Source organism: Callospermophilus lateralis, unplaced genomic scaffold (assembly GCF_048772815.1).
Source record: "Callospermophilus lateralis isolate mCalLat2 unplaced genomic scaffold, mCalLat2.hap1 Scaffold_8836, whole genome shotgun sequence".
NCBI lineage: Eukaryota > Metazoa > Chordata > Mammalia > Rodentia > Sciuridae > Callospermophilus > Callospermophilus lateralis.
The window spans coordinates 31,233-50,825 of record NW_027516949.1 but is presented as its reverse complement, the minus strand read 5'-3'; the positions used below and the strand labels follow the sequence as shown (position 1 = coordinate 50,825).

General features: G+C 58.8%; 1 pseudogene; it reads right to left on the bottom strand.

Moving 5' to 3' along the window:
- Positions 1-2,374: 2,374 nt before the first annotated feature.
- On the bottom strand, positions 2,375-18,753 carry LOC143641185 (DNA replication licensing factor MCM2-like; annotated as a pseudogene).
- Between the last annotated feature and the right edge of the window lie 840 nt (positions 18,754-19,593).

Below are 19,593 nucleotides of genomic sequence, written 5' to 3'. Positions count from 1 at the left end.
GTTATTCTGGACCAAGTAAGTAGACCCTTCTCCAGTTTCATCCATTTATCATCAAATGCCATTGTTTCATTCTTCTTGATGGCTGAGTAATATTCCACTGTGTATATGGACCACATTTTCTTTATCCATCCACCTATTGAAGGGCATCTAGGTTGGTTCCACAGTTTAGGTAGGAAAAAGTGGCAATGGATGGCAAGATGAAAACAGAGACCGTAAAATGAGAATTTACGCAGTAAAAAAGACATTCTTATAATTTAATTCATAGAACTCTATGGCTTCTTTTACCCTGGGGTCGACTTCAAACTCCGTGGCCCAGATGATTTGGTGGATCCTAGGCATGTAGGCGAAGATCAGATAGTACAGGATCTCCAATGTCAGCATGACAAGTTTGGACGGGACCCAGAAGCAATTCATGTTTCCACTGGGGCATGATGGTGCACGCCTGTCATCCCAGTGGCTCAGGAGACTGAGGCAGGAGGATCACAAGGTGGAGACCAGCCTCAGCAACTTAGCAGAGCCCTAAAAAACTTCGAAAGACCCTGTCTCAAAATACAAAAGGAGAAGGGCTGGGGACGGGGCTCGGTGGTTAAGCACCCCTGGGTTCAATCCCTGGTACCAAAAAAAAAGAAAAAAAAAGGGTCATCTTCCACTCCTATGGCTGGACCTGCTGTGGGGTGTCCCTGGTCGTGGGTTCCTATGTGAACATGGGAAAGGGACGTCCATTCATTCCCCTGTCTCTCCCAGTCCCCTCCCCTCCCATGTGTCTCATCCAGTGAATTGCTATTCTCTGCCCCCCTATTGTCAGTGTCCCCATATCAGAGGGGACACTCAGCCTTTGTTTTTTGGGGACTGGCTTATTTCACTCAGCGTGATCATCCCCAGCTCCATCCATTGACCGGCAAATGCCGTCATTTCATTCTTTTTGATGGCTGAGTAATATTCCACTGTGTATATGGACCCCAGTTTCTTTACCCATCCACCTGTTGAAGGGCACCTAGGTTGGCTCCACAGCTTGACTATTGTGAACTGAGCTGCTATAAACACTGATGTGGCTGTGTCCCTGTCGTGTGCGGATTTCAAGTCCTTTGGGTATAAACTGAGGAGTGGGGAGGCTGGGTCCCATTCCCAGTTTTCTGAGGAATCTCTACCCTGCTGTCCAGTTCCTGGGAATGACAGGAACACCCCCCCCCCAAACAAAACAAAACAAAACAAAAAAAACTGTATAGCCAGATTAGCCTGTGGATCTGAAATGGTGATTGCTTGAAAAATAAAAAGCAAAAGAGATTGAATTGATGGAAGAGGAAATCATGATCCGAAATGCATGTTTCTAAACGACTCCAGGGTTAAAGAGCACATCATAATTTAAATTCAGTTGTGTTGAGAAATTCATGAAAAGAACATTGCTCACAAGGAACCATGAAATACGGCCAGGCGCGTGCCCTGTCATCCCAGTGGCTTGGGAGGCTGAGACAGGAGGATCGCAAGGTAGAGGACAGACTCAGCAACTCAGCAGAGAGACCCTGTCTCTAAATAAAATATAAAAAGGGCTAGGGACAGGGCTCAGGGATGAAGCTTCCCGAGTTCCATCCCTGGGAACAAAAAAAGTAGGAAAAAATAAAAGAACAGAGGCCAATAGATACCAAGATTTCGATTTTATTCAACTTTATTAAAAATCTGAACTACAGAAAGAAAAAATTATGTTCAAAGCATTGCGGGAACATAACCCAGGACAAGAATCCTATTAATTAATATAGGAGTAAAAGTGGTGAACAATCCATGTGCCCTGTGGCAGATTCCTCATGTCCCGCTTGGGGACAGAAGCCACACTATCACAGGAATCATAAGCACTCAAGTAGGAGCCGTGAGTCCTTCTACAACAGGACAGAATTCCAGGAAAAAATCTGCAGACAGGAGGTACCACGGGTAGAAACCTAAGCAGTCAAAGGCGCCCACTTAAAAAGTCTAACGGGCACTGTGGCGCATGCCCAGTATCTCAGCGACTCGGGAGGCTGAGGCAGGAGGATCTCAAGGTGGAGGCCATCCTCAGCAAAAGGCACTAAGCGACTGTGACCACCTCTAAATAAAATACCCAATCGGGCTGGGGATGCCACTGAGTGGTCGAGGGCTCCCCGAGTCCCATCCCTGGTACCCCCCACCCCCTAAAATGTGTTCCTGAAGCAAAAAAGCGAGGCCAGAAAAATAAATACCACCGGGGACGCTAGACATCCCGCCGCCAACCCCAACCCTAACCCCCTGAGTCTCCCAGGAGTTTGGGTTTCATGTGCACAAAGTGACTGAGCGCTTGGTCTGATTTCCCCTGAATACGGTGTGTCATCAGGGAGTCCCTCTCCGGGTGGGCCCCAGGGGGTGGGCCTCAGAACTGCTGCAAGATCAATTTCCGCTTCACGTCGAGGCTGAACTTGTTCATCCTGAAAAGGTCACTGTCGTAGAAGGCAGAGAGGTTGTGGATGTTGATCTGCCGAGCCTAACAGGGGGGACAAAGGACAAGTGTGCGAGTCAGTGGACTTAACGGGCCCCGGAGGAGGCGATGTCCAGAATCCTCGCAGCCCGGGAGGCTGAGGCAGGAGGATTGTGAGTTGGAGGCCAGCCTCAACCAACTTCCGGCTGTTGCTCGAGGCCCATCCGCCAAGCCCCTGAGGATGACGGACGGCTCCCCAGGGAGCCAAGCCCCGGCCCCGACCTCCCACGGGAGCCCGTACCTTGTCCACCAAGTCCTTCTCGGGCACTTCGATGGTGTCCTGCTGGGCTCCAAAGCGGTTACGCTGATAGGTCACCTGCTCGGCCACCAACTGCTTCAATATGAAGAGCAGCAGCTCGTTGTTTTCGCGCCGGAAGGAAAGATAGTGGGCAAAGGTCTGCAGGAGGAAGGACAGGTCAGACACCACCCAGCGGTGACCATTTTGGGTTCCCCCCACCTCGGCTCCCAACAGCCAGGTGAGGGGCAGGGCCACACCCAGGTGGGACACCCACCCCCGCCAGTCCCCGGCTCTGCTCTTTTGAGACAGTCTTGCTCAGTTTCTTAGGGTCTCGCTAAATTTTAGAGGCTGGCCTCCACCTTGGGATCCTCCTGCCTCAGCCTCCTAAGCATGTGGGAGGCAGACCAGAGCCCCAAGGCCTGCTTCCCAGAGCTGGCCCTCCCGGCCACGCTGCACGGGGGTCCCCCGGGTGGGACGGCGCCCACCTTCCTCATGCTGCACATCACGCTGAACTTCTGCGTGTCGATGAAGCTCTCCAGCATCACGCGGATGGCCATGTTGACGTCGTCCTCGATCACGTAGTTCCGCAGGTGGATGCGCGCGTGGGCCTCGGCCATGCAGATCATGGACTCAATGTGCCGCACGGTGATGGGGATGCTGCCCGTGGCCTGCAGGGGGGGGAGGACAGGGCAGGCTCAGCGAGGGCGGAAGGAGCTGCCCAGTGAGCTCAGGGCCTCTTCCAACCGCAAACCGGTCCACTCCAGGGGCCGCTGTGCCTCCCGCTTGGTGCTAACGTTGGGCACCCGAGGGGACGGACCCCAGGATGCTGCCACCCCTGAGCCCCATCCCCAGCCCCTTTTATTTTTTTATTTAGAGTCAGGCTCTTGCTGAGGGACTGAGGCCGGCCTCCACCTTGCGATCCTCCTGCCTCAGCCTCCGGAGCCGGCGTGCACACAGCGGCGGCCCAAGTGCTCACCATGGACTCCTTCCTCAGGTTGCTGTATATCTTGGCCACCTTGTCCTGGTCCATCTGGTTGAGCTTGGGGTGCACCTTCTCCTTGGCGTAGATGATGTATTTCTTGAGTACTTCTTGGGGCAGCGGCTCCACGCCGTACGTGTTGGGCATGGCGGGCTCCGGAGCGCTGCCATTGACCAGGCCCCCGTACTCCTTGTTGCTGGGGTGATGACGCACGTGGCTGCCCACCACGAAGCGGGCCAGCATCTCGTCCTACGGCAGCGGGGACAGGCCCTGAGCCTGGTGGGTCACACACATCCTGCCCACCGTGTTTAATTTATTGGTCCCAGGGATGGAACCCAGGGGCGCCTACCCCGAGTCCCGTCCCCAGCTCCTTCTGTATTTTATTTAGAGACAGGGTCTCGCCAAGTTGCTCAGGGTTTTGCTCAGTGGCTGACGCTGGCCTCCACTTTGCGATCCTCCTGCCTCAGCCTCCTGAGCCACTGGGATGTGACGGCGTGGGCCATCTGCTCTTATATTGTCTCCAGGCCGTTTTCAGAGCCCAGAACACGATGCTAAACCTGACAAAGTCTTCCCAGAGCTCCCTGCCTGGTGAGAGAGAAGCTATCAACACACTCCAAGTGGGACACAGTGCCACACCCCTATAGGGCCAGCTGCACAAAAGTGCTATGGCCCAGGAGTGTGGGGTCATCCTGGCCAGCACAGCAAGTCCCCGTTTCAGAACAAAAGACGACACGGCACCAGCCTGTCATCTAGCAATTTGGGAGGCTGAGGCAGGAGGATCACAAGGTGGAGGCCAGCCTCAGCCACTTAGCGAGGCCCTGAGCAACTCAGCGAGACCCTGTCTCTCAATAAAATAGAAAAAGGGCTGGGGACAAGGCTCCATGGTCAAGGGCCCCTGGTATTGAGGTGGCTAGGGAGGCAGATGGTCAGGGAGGGACCAGGGTGGAAAGCCAGATGACCAACCCCAGGGACAGCAGCCCCTGGTCGAGGGGGACAGGAGCAGAGAGGAGCAGGGGACACAGGAACAGGCAGAGGACCGTGAAGGGCACTGGGGAGGGGGGAGCAGATGCGAAGGAAGGAGACTTTAGGACAACTTGGGGACAAGGGGACAAGGCTGGGCCTCAGGCCGTGCCCGTGTGGTGCGGTGGTCCTGACCCTGGGCAGGCGAGGCCGTACCTGCACAGGGTCCATGGTGTCCCTCACCACACACAGGACGTCGAAGCGGGAAATGATGGACTCTGTGAGGTCCACGTTCTCCGAGAAGGTCAGCGAAGGGTTGTAGCGGCCACCGGAAACCCCGAGGAGCCCCGGTTGGCATGCAGGACCCCACCCCGCTCCCCACCTGGAGAAGCTGCTCCCAGTCCCAGAATGGCTGCCTGGTGCCTGCCATCTGCTCTGGACCAGGAGACAGTAAAGGGATTCCTGGAGCAGAGTCCCAAAGAGCCCACGGTGTGGCAGAAAGCTGTTCCCCAGGAAGGGCCGGGTGCGGTGGCACATGCCCATCATCACCAAAGAGGCTTGGAGGCTGAGGCAGGAGGATCTCAAGTTGGAGGCCAGCCTCAGCCACTCAGCGAAACCGTGTCTCTGAGCCTACCAATGGGGTTGGCGGCGGCGATGACGGTACAGCGGGCCTGCAGGGAGGTGACAATCCCGGCCTTGGAGATGGAGATGCTCTGCTGCTCCATAGCCTCGTGGATGCTGGTCCTGTCCTGGTCATTCATCTGTGAGAGACACAGAGGCCGGGGAGGCTGAGGCAGGAGGATCGCGAGTTGGAGGCCAGCCTCAGCCACTGAAGGAGGCCCTGAGCAACTCAGCGGAGACCCTGTCTCTAAATAAAATAGAAAAAGGGCTGGGGACGGGGCTCAGGGGTCGAGGGACCCTGGGTTCAATCCCTGGTACCAGGAAAGAAATTAATAAATAAATGAAATAAAAAATTCCAATTCCTGGATCCTGCCGTCCCCGTGTCCTGGAACCCACCTTGTCAAACTCATCGATGAGACACACTCCTCGATCTGCCAGAACCAGGGCCCCAGCCTCTAGGGTCCACTCTGCTGACCGGATGCCGCTGGACGTAGGCCGTGAGGCCCACAGCCGAGGCCCCCTGCCCCGTGGTGAAGATGGTGTGGCTCGACACCTTCTCGATGTATTTGAGGAACTGAGACTTGGCCGTCCCGGGGTCCCCACACAGGAGCACGTTGATGTCACCCCGCACTTTGTGTTTCCCGCCTAGAGACAGAGACGGGGGTGGACAGGTGGGTAAGGACCCCAGGATGCGGCTGCATCGTCCCCCAACCCTCCCCAAACCTATGCATTAGATCTTTCCTGATACATTCTTTGGGTGGCCTGGGGACTGAACCCTGAGCCAGGCAAGTGCTCCACCCCTGAGCCCCGTCCCCAGCCCTATTTTGCATTTTATTGAGAGACAGGGTCAGGGCCTCGCTCAGTGGCTGAGGCTGGCCTCCACCTTGCGATCCTCCTGCCTCAGCCTCCCCAGCCCCTGGGATCACACTGCACCTGGCTGATTTTAGTTCTTTTATGGGAAAAAAAAAGAATTAAAACAAGCCACTAGAGAGAGCCACCAGGAGAGGCACGTGGGACCCCCGGGGTGCTCACCTGGGTTCTTGGGCTCCCCACCAAACAGCGCCAGGGCCAGGCCTCTCTTGATATCCTCGTGCCCGTAGATGGAGGGGGCGATACTGGCAAAGATCTGAGGAGAGCAGGGGACACGCAGGTGAACAGGAGCCCAACACTGACCCCTCAGAAGGAAAAGAGTCACTACCCCTTTTTGGGGGGTGGGGGTAACCAGAGGTTGGACCCAGGGGTGCTTAACCCCTGAGCCCCGTCCCCAGCCCCTTTTTCTATTTTATTTAGAGACAGGGTCTCGCTGAGTCGCTCAAGGTCTCGCTCAGTGGCTGAGGCTGGCCTCCACCTTGCGATCCTCCTGCCTCGGCCTCCCGAGCCCCTGGGGTGACAGGCGTGGGCCGCCGTGCCCAGCTATATGTACATGGATCATGTTCTCAACCTCCACAGCCCCTTGGCCTGCCAGGCTCTGCTTAGCAGCACCTGGGGACACTGCCGTCTCCTTCACACTGTCACCAAGAGTGACATATTCCACTCCTGTGTCTCAGCTTGTTCATGGGCACAGAGGAGACCCGCAGCCCGGGAGTCTGGGGGCTGTTTTTGGGGGAAATGAGGCCCGTGGGCAGCCGGCGATTCTCCTTCCATCCTTCCTCTGCCTGGGGACTGCCCGGGTGTCACTGGGCCGCAGAGATGGCCGGTCCCCGACACCGTCCCGCCCAGCCCCTCTGGCCTCCCGGGATGAGGTAATGTCTCTGCAGGACAGAGTCACCGGCCAGCTCTTGGCTTCCCATGCAGGACGGACGCCCCAGGCTCAGCTTCTCTTCAACCAAGTGACCAGTGCAGCCGGACGTTTGCCCTACGCCGCTGACCAAGGTCCTCCTAGAGGTAACAGGTCCTGGGGCCCAGTCCCATCTGGGGCCTGCATTTCCCGGGGATCATTTAATCCTAACAAGACCCTGGTTTCCTTCTGGTCTACAAAGGAGGGACACTGCCGGGCACTCCTGAGACCCCAGTGACCTGGGAGGCCGAAGCAGGAGGACCACAAGTTGGGAGGCCAGCCTCAACCCAGCGCTGAGCAACTCTGCGAGACCCTGTCTCTAAGATATGAAAAGGGCTGGGGACAGGGCTCAGGGGTTGAGGGCCTCTGGGGTCCATCTCTGGGACCCCCACCCCCCACATCCTGCCACACACACACAGAATTCAAGAGGCCGAACGAGAAGTGAGGCTGAGAACCCGGAGCCACAGGGGGGACAGGAAGGAGTGTGACCAGAGATGCCTACTGACCCGGGTGTCACAGAAGGTGACCCTGACCTCTGACCCCAGGAACCCTGACCCAGGGCACAGGGAAGTCCTACTGCTGATCCCACTGCCAGTACTCAATATCAAAGTTGCTCCAGTTTGGCCACTGAGCCTGAGGGGTGCCCAAGAAGCCCGGGGTCCCCGCTGCCACCTGCCTTCTCCCCGATCTGCTGGTCCTTGGAGAGGCTGGTGATCATCTTCACGTCCTCGTCCGTCAGCTCCCCGATGGCCACCTTGTTGTCCTTCTTGGCCACGTGGTTGGCCAGGATGACAGTGGCAAAGACGGGGAAGCCGTGGGCGGTGTTGAGGGACCCGTCGTAGTTGTTGTGGTAGATGCTGGTCAGCTCCTGGGGACAGCCAGAGGCCAAGTGGTCAGGGGGGACAGGGCCAAGCAACCCCGAGGCTGAAACCTCAGAAACCAACGTGAACCTTTTTTTTTCCTTATACGTTGATTATCTCGGTTGTTTTGTCACAGCAACGAAAGCTGACAGATACACAATCCATCGCAAACAGGAAAAGCTCTTTGCCCCAAGGACTTAGGACCTCATCTCAGGCCAAGTGTCCCTCCTACCAATGACTGCTGACCGCCCCCCAACAGGCGTGGTGGCTCACACCAGTTCCCTCTGGACCTCGGCCCCTTCCCCAGAGCATGCCTGGCCACTTACAATCTCGTCCCCTGCCTTGCAGCTGTCCACCAGATCGGCGAGGAGGATGGCGTCCTTGGAGCGGGGCAGCCGGCCCGCGGCCACTTTGCCCGGACTCTCCTGGATGCGGATGCGCTGGTAGTTCTGATAGATGGTCTGCGAGGGACACAGAGGAAGTCCTGGGGCTCATTCTCCCCACAGACAAGACATTCCTGTCCCTAAAGCGTCCCACTGGGGCCCAGTAGGCTGCAGCATGGACCTGCAGGGCCACCGTCCCCCGAGAACACCCTCTATTGGCTACTTGGGTTCACGTTCTGGTGCTGGGACCTAAGCTGTGTGATCTTAGGCAAGTGAATCCCTCTCTCTGTGCCTTCACAGAATAGAGATGATCATATTGAAACCAAAAACTCAAGACAGGGATCAAATCAAGGAATGGATACGGAGCCCCTGGAGCCATGCCAGGATAGCAAGTGTCAATAAAGCCCCAAAGTGACAGGACCAGCCAGCTGTGCACAGAAAGTTCTCGACTTTCAGCCAAAATTAACCTTTCTGCATTATAACCCAGTTATCTCTAGTGTTTTGTTACAGTAACAGCTGGTAACGAATTAAGATAGTTGAAAGCGTAAAACTTGGATCAGCATATTTGCTTGAGCTTGGATCCTCCAGGCCACTTGGCTGGGTGGTCCCCTCAGCCAGTCACTTCTCTGAACACCCATTTCTCCCTCAGGAAAGTGGTGCCACCTGCTTCACGGGGCTTCCAGAAGACGTACATTCTGGGTTCCCAGGAAGCGGGGTCTGAACCTGCCCATGAGCAAGACACTTCAGGGGAAGGGCGGGACCCGTAAGGACCCCAGGGAAGGCTGGCGGACCTGGGGAGGTCCCTGGGCAAGACCGGCTTGGGCCTTCCCACAGCAGGTCTTTGGCTGTGGGTGGTCACAGGCAGAAGTTCTAGAACCTTCCAGGCACTTCCTGGCCAGGTGAGTCCAGTTTGGACAACTTATTGGAACTGCAGAACCGCGAGAAAGGAATAGCCAAGCCCGACAGTGGACAGGCAGGGAAGGGGAGCCGGGCACCCTCCATAAGAAACAGAAATCCTAGCAGCTCGGAGGCTGAGGCAGGAGGATCGCAAGGTGGAGGCCAGCCTCAGCCACTTAGCAAGGCCCTAAGCAACTTAGTGAGACGCTGTCTCTAAATAAAATAAACACGGTGTGGTCACCCTGAGGCTGCACCCTGCCCACAGCCCACAACAGGCCCGGGGCCTCTCACCTGTTCCATGTTGACCTCGAAGGGCCCGGCGGACTGGCACTCGGGACAGGAGTCCGGCTTCACCTCCTGGTTCTGGGACTGGCAGAAGGGACCCAGGACGAAGCTGCACTTGTTGCAATTGTACTTGACCATGCTCAGCTGGGGCAGGACGCCCGTGCAGCTGGTCACCACGCCGCTGGTGCGGATGAGCTGGTTTAGGTGCAGCTGCCTGCAGGGGAGGCCGAGGCGCATCAGAGGCCAGGAGGGGAGGCTGAGGTGCATTGGAGGCTGGGAGGGGAGGCCGAGGCGCGTCGGAGGCCAGGATGGGGAGGCCAGAGTCGTGGGGTACCTGGCACGCCACCCCACCTGAACGCCCTGCGGTCATGACACCGCCTTGGACCCCAGGGTCCCCTCCCAAAGTCACCTCAGGGAGCACAGCTCCTCCACCAGGGGCAGGTGGGAAATGCGGACGTGGATGTGGCTGGCGATGCGGTCGTACTTGGGGTACATGGCTAGCACCACCTCCAGGGCCGCCTCGTCGAAGATCTGCAGCAACTCGGCGGGTGCCTCAGGCAGGAAGTAGGCCAGGACGTGCTCGCGGGCCGCCAGGTCCTCGTAGTTGACCACCAGGCTCTCCTTGTTCTCTGCAGGTGACAAGGGGGACGCTCGGCTCACAGCCCAGGAAGGCCCCCCCCCGCGGAGGTGGCTGTGGGACCTGGATAAGTGACACCTACCCCATTCCCAGCTCCCCAGAGGGGCGAGACCCACAGGGACCAAGGCTGGAAAGGAAACTAGTAGCTCGGGAGGCTGAGGCAGGAGGATCGCAAAGTGGAGGCCAGCCTCAGCCACTTAAGACCCCAAGCAGTTCAGTGAGACCCTGTCTCTCGATAAAATATAAAAAGGTCTGGGGACGGGGGCTCAGGGCTGGAGGGACCCTGGGTTCAATCCCTGGCACCCAAAAGAAAACCCCAGATCTGTAGCCGATCTGCCCCAGTACCTTTGCACATGTCGCTGATGCACTCCTTGAACACGTTGTGCCCGTGGCCGTCCACGTGCGTGCGGAGGAAGTTCTTGAAGCGGTGGTAGATCTCCAGCCGTGGCCCGGCCATGCTCACCCACTCACGCACCGAGTGGCCCTTGAGATCCTCCAGATTCTCGATGCTCTCGATCATCTCCTCATCCTCCTCGCCCTCCTCGGTGGCGCGCTCCACCTGGCGCCTCTTGCGTGCAGGGCGCTCATCGTCCTCCTCGTCGCTGTCTGCCAAGGCCGGGGACAACTGTGTATGAGGCCACTCCCCTGCGTGGTGGCCCTGCCCCGCCCCTCTCACAGTGCACAACCCGACCTACCGTACAGCAGCCCCCTGCGCATGTGCCCCAGGCCCCGGCCGGCCTCCCGGTCTCGCTGCCGCATGACCCGCTCAGCGGCCTCCCTCTGGCTGGCGGTCAGCTCCTCCACGTCCTCGTCATCCAGGGCCAGTCCCTCGGTCTCATAGGCGTCCAGCTCTGGGATGGCCCGGTAATCCCTGAGAGAGCTCCCAAATGGAACCAGTCAGTGTCCACCCAAGGACCCCAAACCGCACCCAAAGCCTGGAGCTGCCCCCAGGAGGCTCAGGAACCCCAGCCCGCCACCTCCAGGTCGGAAAACCGTATGCCTGTCACCCCAGCGGCTCGGGAGGCTGAGGCAGGAGGATCGCAAGTTGGAGGCCAGCCTCAGCCATTTAGCAAGGCCCTGAGCAAACTCAGCCAGACCCTGTCTGGGAGGGGCACTGTGACTCATGAACTTGTCCCCCACCCCCAGACCCTGGACCCAGCTGTTCTGAAAGGCGAGAAGGCACCCGACCCAGAACTTTCCAGCACCCTCAGTGAGGTCACCAGGACAAACGGGCTCCCTGCCACCAAGCCCAGAGCCCGCAACGAAGGTACCTCTCCATGCCGTCTCCAATAAGCTCCTCCCCATCCTCCTCTTCCTCCATGGGCCCCTCGGTGCCCAGCAGCCCCTCAGACTCATCCTCAAAGGGAGGAAGGTCCCGGCCAGGGCTAGAGGTCAGCGCATCGGTCCTCCGGGAGCTCCGCCCAGGGCTGGAGGTCAGGGGGTCATTGGCTCTCCGTCGCCGGGCAGGACTGGATGCCAGGGAAAGAGACTCGGATGATTCCTGCAAAAAGAAGGTGCCACCATCCAACACCCAGCGGACGTCTGAGGAGACGAGTTGCAACCTCAGGACCTTTGCACTTGTGGTGCCACGCTGCCTGCATGCTCTCAACTGAGCAAATATCTCAAGTGACAGTTGGGAAACAACTTGTCACAACCCCCCCCCCGAACACGGCGGATCACTCCCATTACCCTCCATTTTCTTCCCCACCCCCCAGCCCAGTTTCCCCTCTGCACTTCTGACTTTCTCAACCCCTGCCTGGCCCAGCCCTTCCTGAAAATGGAGAAGGAAGGACAAAGGAGAGGAATCCCCCCACAACCAGCCCACTCCACTGCCCACCCCCACCCTGCCCACACCACCTGCCAGCATCTCACTTCTTATGGTTCCTCCCAATCTTGAGGCCCAGGGAAACCAGAGTCCTGCCTGAGCACTGCCAGGAGCTGAGACCCCCGGCTTACACTCAGTGGATGCCCCAGGAGGAACCCAGGCTGCCTTGCCCAGCCTCCCATCTCCAGACACCTGGCACCCCTGGAATACACACCCTAGAATGAACCCACCCTAGGAGTTCCCTGCCCACTTGCTACCCCAAGCTCTGCCTTCCACCCAGGCTGCCCACTCACCGTCAGGAGGCATGGGAGGTGCTGGTGTGAAGTGGGTCCCAGGTTTGTCTGGAATAAAACAAATCTCCAAGTTAGGGCCCTCTGAGCAAGGCCTTCCAGAGACCACCACTCCCACTCTGCCCTTCCCCCATAGCCTGGCTCAGACTCTGGAGAAGAGGGCAGGGGACCTTACTTTCCGCTGCCCTTCTAGCTGTATGCATGGTCAGGGCTTTACACCCATCACCTGCCAATGGGTCCCCAGTAAAGTCACCTGATGTACCAAATAAGTCCAACCCCCCCATTCCTAGTGCAACTGCCCCTTTCTTACTCCCACAGGAAGTTGTTTCTGCCCCATCAAGATGGGGGTCAGCTGGCCAGGAGCCCAAGGACAGGTCTCAAGGGGTCCAGAGCAATCCATTCCATCCCCAGAAGAATGTGTGGCCCATTCAAGCTAGTTGTGGCCCTTGGCCTGGCTGTGACCCTGCCTGCCCTGTACCCTTGCCAGCAGGGAAGCAGGACTTGGCCAGCACAAGCTGGGCCACTTGGACCCGCCCAGCCGCCACGTACAGTTGTTGAGGAAGAGCAGCACCACGAAGCCCAGCGTAGAGGTGGCCAGCAGGATCAGACAGACGTTGCAGGGGATCATGAAGTACTGCACCACCAGCGAGGCGCCAGGCTGCTGCGGGGGGGGGGGGGGGCGCGGGGGGGGCGGGGGAGGGTGGCTCCAGCGGCAGCGGAGGCATGGCCTGGGGCTTGGCCTCTCTCTTGGGGAGTGGGGGACCTCACGGAGCGCCCTTAGGCCTCTTCGGGGCTACTGCCCCCATTCTAGGACCCCTGGGGCAGTGGACAGCTCCTGCTCTCTCAAAGTTCACCCCATTCACCGCCTGGGGCACGCCCGGCCCTCCCCGGCCCTCCAGGCTCATAACAGGATGTGCGCAGAATAATCCAGGAGCAGAAATCCCAAATGCAGGCTCCGAAGCAGGCGAAGGAGGATGGAAGAAGGCCAGGGCCACCCCTGCCGCCGCAACCCTTCCGCCCGCCAGCCGGGGAGCTGGAGCCAGAGCCGGAGAGACAGAGGCTGGCGGGACCGCGGGCGTGGGGCCTGCTGCTCGCGACTGGCAGAGGCGGGAGCGCGATGGCAGCAGCGGGAGGAGCAACAGCATCGGAAAGAATAAAGAGCCGACAGCGGAGGCGCTCGCCCGCCTCCAGCAACAGCGGCTGCCCTGGCCTAGAGCGCCCCCCAGCGGCCTCCCTTGGAACTCCGAACCGGAGAGGAAGGCAGCCAGTCTGGAATCCCTGATCCATAGTAGGGCATCTACACACAGGCCCCGCCTTCTGCTCCCTCCAAACTTGGGGGCACCATGGGTTGGAGAGGTCCCATAGCCTGGATCCCCACGCCATCCTGACTAGCCACCTCTGTCCTCCTGAGGCCAAGGTGACCACCTCCCTGGCTAACACCTTCACTACCCTGGACAGATCTCTGAGCACCCATGCCCCGACCCTTCACTGGTCCTGCTCACACCCCACCCCACAAGCTTCCACCAGTGCCATGTCCTTTCAGCACTAGGGTTCTCCTCCTCTAGGCCAGGTTGTGCACCCTGCCAGAACCTGGTGCTCACTCCCCATAGCACCACCCAGGGGTACCCACATGCTCTGCTGTCAGCTCTATATGCCCTCAGAAGGTCTCCCTTCCAGCCAAACTTCTGCTGCCACAGTTACCAGTGCCACCTTGTGGTTACTTGAGCTCATGTCAGTCCACCTTGGGGAAAAAAGCACTGATCACACCCACCTCCCCGTAGTCCCTGGTCTGTCTGTGGGGCTTTTTCTGCCCAGTCCTTGAATGAGTCCTTCCCAGGCCCAGAAATGGCCCCACCCCCACATGGCCTCCATCCCACAGGTAGCCTGCTGGAGCCCCCAACCTGCCGACTGCCTCCTGGCACTCGCACTCCACCCTGTCCCTCTGCTCCTACTCCTTCCACTGCCACAACCCACTTGGGAGTCACCCCTGCCCATCACCTGTGTTAGGGACCTTCCCATCTCTTGTGGCCCTGAAACCCATTGTTCTAATGAAACTTTGCAAGAAGTCCCGGTCCCTGGCCACCTTCACTTCTGCTCTGGGGAGCTCCTGCCCCAAACACTTCTGGACCCCTCACACTGTCCATGACACACTAAAAAGTGTCCAGGCGGTGCTGGCAACTTCCTGCCCAGGGCAGGGTCTGACTCCTAGAGCCAAAAAGCCGATGGAAGACTTGGTGTGGGGCACCCAGAGTGGCTCATGCGGGCTTTCCCATTTGCCTCTCATTGCTGGGTGGCAGAGGGCCTCCCAGAAAGTGCCAGAGGCCAAGCCTCAGGAAACACTAAGAACATTCTAGGTATGCTCTGCAGGAAGAAGCTAGGAATAGGGTAGAGGGGCTGAGGGCAGGGGTGTCTGAGTGGTAGTGAGAGCCCCTGGAAAAGTCTGGCTCCCCCAGAGACCCTGGGATCTGATCCTGCAGGAGTGCCAACAGGCTGGCCTGGATGCTCACATGGGAGCCCGAGATGGCCCAAGCCAACACTGGGAATGGGGCTTAGGGTCCTTTGGTATCAGCCAATAGGAAAAGGAACAAGGTTGGCAGCCCAGCCCCACTAAGCCCCAGTCAGTGTCTTCTCCCCCAGCAGGGGCAGGATGTCTTGAGAGACAAAGAGCCATTGAGGCTTCAGGCCTGAGGGGGAGGGGAGCTCAGGCTACTAAAGCTATTTTGGGATCTTCAGACAAAATCATTCAGCCTGGAGCAGCCCACACAGGCCCATGCCCTGGGAATGAACAGGATACTGAGCCAGGAAACAGTCCCCCACAGCAACAGCAATCCCACACACTAGCATTCCTCTGGGGTGTGCAGGAACTCCCACCCTCCAAGTCTGCAGCATTGGGGTCACACGCCCCCATCTGCCTGCACACACTAACACCCGCCCCATACAGCCTGTGTACACACTTAAGATCTGGCTGGGAACTTCCAAGTAATTCTTTACCTGTTCCCAAACAGGTACTCACCACCCTGAACAACCTGCTATTCAGGGTGGTGAGTAAGTGAAAATTAAGGGACAGAGGCACAGAGGGCTAGCACACAGAATAGCGACACTCCAGAAGCCTGCAGTTCTTGACCCCACCCTTTACTTCTCAGCTGGCCCCACCCTATCACAAAGGAGCCCTAACCAGCCAGTCTGCAACCCTGGCAGGGCTCAGTGTCCCAGGCACAGCCTCAGGGAGGCTATGTTGTAGCAGTTTCTAACAGCCCAGACAGTAGTGTGGCCTCTGGGGTGACATCTGCACACAGCCCAGGGACAGAAAGAGGGCTTTTCCACAGATTCAGAGGAAGAGCCCCAGACAGAGGCAACTGCCAAGGCCCAGGATGGGAACTAGCTCAAGAAGCTGCAGGAGAGCAGGAGGCCAGTGTGGTGAAGCCTGGGGAACGGAGACAGTGGGAGGGGCAACAGGCACTGGCTGACAGCTTCTCAGGGAAGATTTGGGAGGGAGTCCGACCCTGGGCCTCTGCCACAACAACCAGGGGGTGCCAGGTGAGCAAGGACTATACAATATGCCCTTCCTCTCCCAGGCAGCTCCAAACCCAACTCAGCCAGGCCCTGTCCATCTTCAGGAGGAAAGAGACTGTGTGGAGATAGGTGGAACCCAGATGTGGGTCAATGCCTCTGAGAGTCCAGCTGTCCTGAGCTGGGCAAGAGGCACCAGACACAGGGGAGGTGGGCATAATAGGGCTGGTACCACTCCATGGCCAAGGGCTGAGTTTTAGGGAGCTTCCTGGAGGTGCTGGCCAGCTGGGCACTGGGATGTACAGGGAAGGGAGAGGTACAAAGGACCAAAGGTGCAGGAAGGAGAGGGCAGAGGCAGACCCTAGAGGGGAGAGCTTTGGTGCAGGCTGTCAGGGAGGAGCTTCCTCATGAAGGAGTGCAGGATCAGCAGAGGAGGTCAGTCAGGTGAAAAGGAGGAGGATCGGCTTGTTCTCCCAGCCAGGGGGTCCTGGAAGCATGGCTGGCTTTCTGTCCTCTTCCTCCCCATGCTGATGGCACCTTTCTCCCACCCTCATCCAAGGCGCAGGGTGCAGTTGCTGTTCGCTGCTTCCCTGAGTATCAGTGCTCACTCTCCCCAGATTGCACTGGGACCTCACACCTGTGAGCACGATGCCCCACAGGCCAGGCTGCTTCTCCAAGGGCCCAGCGTGTGTGGCCAAGGGAAGGGTAGGGAGGGTTCAGGCCAACCTCAGGCCTGACTGCCCTGCACCCTGTCTGGCTGTTTCGGGAGGGGAAGTGTCTGCATCAGCCTCAGGGTCAGGCAGGCCCTGAGGGACTGTCCTCACTGCAGCCCCACCAAGCATGTCCTGCATCTCACCACCTCAGCTACTCCCACAGGCAGAGCCCCCAGGTAAAGGTGCTGGGCTCCTGGCAGGCACAAGGCCCAGCTGGACAGGGCAAAGGGACAGACTGGACCATAAGCAGCGAGCAGAGGTGATACATGTGCATGAAGACAGAGGCCTCTCAGACCCAGGCAGAGGGCGCCCACTGCCAAGACTTGAGCGTTCTCCTCCCAGGCTGAGCCCAGGGACACTAGCTTCTCAGGTGCAGATCTGGGAGGGAGTCCGACCCTGGGCCTCTGGAGATGGGTTCCACTTCTCTCCACTGTGACAGAGCATCAGGAACCACCACTGCCAACCAGGCCAGTAGAAAGTACAGAACGACTGCACACAGCTTGGCCCCAGGCACGCACCAGCACAGCTGGAACCAGCCTGCTGGTGAGCAGCTCTGCTCCCTCTCCCACGCTTCCACTCCATGGAGTGGGGTGTGTGTGCAGGGAAGCCTGGGAGAGGCCATCCCCCTTTCCCAGTCCAGCTGTTAGCAGCCCCTGCAGGGGGCCTTCCTCACAGGAAGTTCTCAGGATCTGAGCTGGAGGGAGGGGGCCCTTCACTGGGGAGGGTCCCTCTCTACTGGAGGCTTCAAGGAGACCTTCCCCAGCCTGCGGCCCAGCAGCAGAACATTCAGGGGGCAGAGGCCTCTTCCCAGAGGGAACTCTCCCTGGGAGGATCAAGTCTGCTAGACAAGGCTACCATAGTGACTGCAGCAAGGCCTCAGAGCTGGGGAGCCCCACAGGGAAGAGCTGACAGAGGCAGGAGGGCAGCTCCCACCCCATCCAGCCCCCCCAGCTCTGATGTGAGCAGCTGGCCTGGGTCCCACAGTGGAGACAGTGGAAGCTGCCCCCCACCCCCTGTCGCCATGGGTTAGGCTTTGATCATCTAGGTTTGGGGGATCAGCCCTTCTGAGAGGAGCAGAACAGCCAGGTGGGGAGAGGCAGGGAGCTGGCAGGAGCAACCTTCAGTGTGGGAACAGCCCCATTTTGACCTCCAGTCTCTCCACCTCAGCCTCTGGGGCTGGGAAGTTGGCCTCTGACCTGTGTGGGTGTCCCGAGTAGGTGGCCTCTAACCTTGAATGCAGCCCCCTGCGAAGTTTCCCACCCACAGGGGTGCTGTGAAGGTGCAGGCAGGCCCCAACAGAACGGACTCCCTCTAGCACCCATGGGGGCAGCCCAGGAGAGGGAGGGAGGCTGGCTTCAAAGCAGACTTTTCCACTTCCAGTGGGGGGGGGGGCGGAAGGGGGGCTCTTCTCTGGGTGGGGATTAGGGGAATGGGGTGGGTCTGGAAAAAGCCAAGAGCTGTTTCCATCCTGCCCTCCCTTGCCTGTGTAAGGTAGATCACCCCACAGAATCCAGGGCATTCCCCACCCATCCCAGAACTGCCCCAGAAACCCAGGGAAGCCAAAGACAAGACAGACCCACTCAGGTGCACCAGCAGCACCAGCACCCGGGTGGGAAGGAGGCAGCCCCTCCCCCAGCCACACAGGCATCTTGCCTGTGGCAGGCAGTCTCCAGTGCCAGCAGCCTCCAGCCTGGACCTTCCTGGGGGAGGAGCCTTGAGGGCACTAGGTGTGGCCAAGGGGTAGGCTGAGAACCTGGAGTCTAGAAGAGGGAAGCAGGGACAGGGAGAAGCTACCTCCCATCTGCAGAGGAATGTGGGAAAGCTGGGGGGTGGGTACAGAAATGGAGTACACAGCAGAGAGCATCCTCGGCAGTCCAGAAGCCTCCCCTAAGAGATCAAGAGATCGGAGAAAGGAACCTGGCCTGGGGGTCAGGATGCCCCCACCCTCGAAGCTCAGCCAGAACAGATCTTCCTGGATGTGCTCCTGCTGGCCCACCTGCCACTTGAGCTCCGCCACCTTCTGCGTCAGCCTGATGCTGTAAGGTCTGATGCGGCCCTTGTCGATCCTCACCAGGATGCTCAGGGGGCTGTCACAGTTCTGCACCATCAGCAGGACTGTGCTGCCAGAGGCCAAGCCCTGGCTGATGAGAGGGACCCTGTCCTGCAGCACTGGGCCACTGGGCAGGGCCAGGTGCTGCTGGAAGGCAGGCACTCCAGTCTTCTGGAAAATCTGCTGCTTCAGTTCCAACAGCATTGTGGAGTCACTCAGGGACACATGGTGCTCTTCGCCCCCCAGCATCTTCACCTCCAGGTTCCAGCCCTGGGGGCATCACCGAGGTTGGGCTCCCACACTGGCCACAGGTCCTGGGTGCTGTTCTCTGCTGGCTGCCTCCTCCACCCACTCGGCACAGGAAGGCCAGTCTCCCACAGCCTCCACGTTCCTCCCACCACCCTCCGTGTCCCCCTGTGGGCCCATCCCCTCTCCTCACACTTGGGAACCCGGCCAAGCTCAGGGCTTGGCAGTGGGTGATCTGCTGCTGGGAGACCCCAGCAAGGGCAGGGAGGAAAGTGGGCTGGAGTAGCCCAGCTGCCCCACTGTGCCATCTGCCTCACCATGGCCCTGGTCTCCAGTGCTTGGTCCACCTCAAGTGCTCAGGAGTTGGCTTCCTCTCCCCTCTAGCTGCTCCACAGTCCATTTATGAGTCTAAGCTACACACGTCAGAGGGCGGTGCCTCCCACAGCCCTCACCAGTGGCTGGTAGCCTTCAGTTTCAGTTTCCTTTTCCCAGTGCGTGCCCCAGCATGAGTGAAGAAACAAGACAGAATGACAGGGAGATACTCTGGACCCCGTCCCTGCCTCCCAAGGCTCCACCAGGGTATGCATTTAGAAGCTCGTAAATGTCCAGCACTCAGTCTGCCTACAAGATGCACAAAAGTCATAGTAAGGTCTCCTTCATGGCTCAAATTATTGTAGAAATGTTGTGCACCCTCAGGGCCACCAGAGCTACGTAGCACACAGGCCTTACGTGCAGTCTCACCCACTCCACGTCCCAAGGGTGTGTCAGCAGGGATGGAGTGAGGGGCCCCATGTGCTTATGTGTGTCAGTGCTGCGTGAGGGGTGATCGTGTGCTTATGTGTG